This window comes from Pteronotus mesoamericanus, unplaced genomic scaffold (genome assembly GCF_021234165.1).
Source record: "Pteronotus mesoamericanus isolate MK-2021 breed Mesoamerican mustached bat unplaced genomic scaffold, CSHL_Meso_final contig_26, whole genome shotgun sequence".
NCBI classification, from domain to species: Eukaryota; Metazoa; Chordata; class Mammalia; order Chiroptera; family Mormoopidae; genus Pteronotus; species Pteronotus mesoamericanus.
Genome location: NW_026555109.1, coordinates 1,781,985 through 1,785,602, shown reverse-complemented (window position 1 = coordinate 1,785,602; position 3,618 = coordinate 1,781,985).

The following is a 3,618-nucleotide window of genomic DNA, read 5'->3' as shown; positions in this document are numbered from 1 at the left end:
GAAATAAAAGAAGAAAAATAACAACTGATACCACATGCCAAGAAATTTGAAAACCTGGGTGAAGTGGACAAATTTCTAGAAAAATATAATCTTCCAACACTGAATGAAGAAGAAGCAGAAAGCCTGAACAGACCAATAACAGCTGGTAAAATTGAAGCAATAATAAAAAAAAAAAATACTAGCACACAAGCCATGTACTCTTTCACAGGAGAATTTTACAAAACATTTAAGAAAGAGCTAGCTCCTGTCCTTCTCAGACTTTTCCAAAAAATCCAAGAAGAGGGAGGACTCCCAAACTCTTTTTATGAGGCCAGCATCATCCTAATCCCAAAACCAGATAAAGACAGAACCAAGAAAGAAAACTACAGGCCAATATCGCTGATGAACATAGACACTGAAATCCTCAACAAAATATTGGCAAAACACCTCAGCAATACATTAAAAAGATCATCCACCATGATCAAGTTGGATTCATCCCAGGGATGCAAGAATGGTTCAATATTCACAAATCAATTAATGTAATACATCACATAAACAAAAGGAAAGACAAAAATCATATGATCATATCAATAGATGTGGAAAAAGCATTTGATAAGGTACAGCAGCCATTTATGAAAAAACACTCAGCAAAGTGGGTGTAAAGGGGGCATCCCTCAACATAACAAAGGCCATATTTGAAAAAAACCTACAGCCAACATCAGACTCAATGGGCAAAAAATGAAAGCTTTCCCACTAAGATCGGGAACAAGATAGGATGTCCGCTTTCACCACTTCTAGTCAACATAATATTGGAAGTCCTAGCCACAGAGATCAGACAAGAAAAAGAAACAAAAAGCATCCCAACTGGAATGGAGGAAGTAAAGCTGTCATTGTTTGCAGATGACATGATAGTGTACATAGAAAACCCTATAGACCCCACCAAAAAAAGACTACTTGACCTAATAAGTGAATTGGATCTAACACTGAGATACAGAGTCAATATTCAGAAATTGAATGCATTTTTGTACACAAACAATGAAATATCAAAATCAGAAATCACGGGGGAAAAACCCATTTGCTATAGCAGCAACGAAAATAAAGTACCTAGGAATAAACTTAACCAAGGAATAAAAGACCTGAAGAAATTCAAAAAAACACAAATAAATGGAAGCATGTACTGTGTTCATTGAGTGGAAGAATTAACATCATCAAAATGTCCATCCTACCAAAAGCAATTTATAGATTTAACACAATGCCTATTAAAATATCAATGACGTATTTCACAGATATAGAACAGACATTTCAAACATTGATATGGAAACACAAATGACCCCGAATAGCTGCAGCAATTTTGAGAAAGAAGAACAAAGTAGGAGGGATCACAATATCTGACATCAAACTATATTACAAGGCCACTGTAATCAAAACAGTCTGATACTAGCTTAAGAACTGAGACATAAATCAATGGAACAGAAGAGAGAGCCCAGAAATAAACCCATGTCTCTATGGTCAATTAATATTCAACAAAGGGGGAAGAAGCATGAAATGGGGTAAAAATAGCCTCTTCAACAAACGGTGTTGGGAGAGCTGGACCGCTACATGCAAAAAATTGAAATTTGACCAACAATTTACACCATACACAAAAATAAACTCAAGATGGATAAAAAACTTAAATATAAGTCATGGCACCGTAAAAGTCCTAGAAGAGAACATAGGCAAGAAACTCAGATATTCCATGCAGCAATATTTTCACTGATATGTTATCTTGAGCAAGGGACATAAAGGAAAAAATAAACAAATGGGACTTCATCAAAATAAGAAGCTTCTGCATGGCTAAAGGAAACATCAGCAAAATGAAAAGGGAACCAACCATATGGGAAAATATATTTGCCAATGATACCTTGGACAAGGGCTTGACCTCCAAAATATATAAAGAATGCAGATGACTCCATTCGAGGAAGACAAGCAATCGAATTTAAAAAATGGGCAAAGGACCTGAGCAGACACTTCTCTAAGGAGGACATACACAGGGCCCAGAGCCATATGAAAGGATGCTCAGCATCACTAGCCATCAGAGGCATGCAAATTAAAACCACAATGAGATACCACTCCACACAGGTCAGAATGCCCGTCATAAACAAATCAACAAACAGCAAGTGCTGGCGAGGCTGCGGAGAAAAGGGAACCCTAGTACACTGTTGGTGGGAATGCAGACTGGTGCAGCCACTGTGGAGAACAGTTTGGAATTTCCTCAAAAAGGGAAAAATGGAACTGCCTGTTGACCCAGCAGTTCCACTGCTGGGATTATACCCTAAGAATCCCCAAACACCAATTCAAAAGAACCTATGCACCGCACTATTCATAGGTCAGTTTACAATAGCCAAGTGTTGGAAGCAACCTAAGTGCCCATCAATAAATGAGTGGATCAAAAAACTATGGTACATTTACACAATGGAATACTATGCAGCAGAAAGAAAGAAAGAGCTGCTACCCTTCATGACAGCATGGATGGAACTGGAGAGCATTATGCTAAGTGAAATAGGCCAGGTGATGAAAGACAAATACCATATAATCTCACCTATAAGTGGAACCTAATCAACAAAGCAAACAAGCAAGGAAAATATAACCAGCAACATTGAAAGAAAAAACAAACTGACAGTTACTGGAGGGGAGGAGCGAGGTGAGTAACAGGGAAAAGAAAGGGAAAGGTCAAGTCAAGGAATATGTACAAAGGACCCATGGAGAAAGACAAAGCGGGGAAGGATTGAGGGTGGGAAGCGGGGGTGGGTGGGACAGGGGTAAGTGGTGGCGGGTAAATGGAGACAAGTGTACTGGAACAATTAAAAAAATACATTAAGGGGGAAAACAGTTATACAAAACTGAGGTACTGGTGTCTAATGCAAAAGAAATTTTTGGACTGGTGTTTAAAAAAGAGTTGGCTAAACCTGACGACTCTGTGGCCTAATTCAACTAATCACATGCGGCATTCTCCTGCCCCGTGCACAAATGCATAACCTGCTCAAATCAAATCAATAATCTTGGTTACATAAAACATGCTTCAGTGGTTTCAATTTTCTTTTGTTATCAGAAGAACTGATTAAGAGCTGGAGTAACTAATGGAAATTCCTTTCATTCTTCATCAAGCTGAGTTAGAGGTTTCCTAAAGCCAGATTTTCTACCAACTGTATAAATCATTAAAAGCCTCACATCCAGCAAGCTACTCACTGCCTTTTTCTTCCCTGATGCTTATTTCCTTATGTCCTATGCTGTACTCTTATTAGCACTGTTACATTATTCATTTTTAGAGTCCTGCTCATTTTATAAAATTCCCTGGAGCTACAATAGAATGCTTTTCCAATCCACACTTGTTTAGCATGACTATCCCATTACTGCATTTAGGCATCATAGTGCCAAGAAATCATCTCTAACAGCACCTTGTGACAATATAGTAGTATCAGATTTGAGGTGGTACGTACTCCTGTGATCTTTAGAAAACGCCCATGGCTGTCCACATGAAGAAAGTGGAACCCAGGGAGATTAGGTAATTTATCCAGCTCACTGCAGGCAATGTCTGGTGGATTTGCAACAGCAAAGTTGTTGGGCTCCAGCATCGTTGGGGGCAGCACAGTACATCATGTG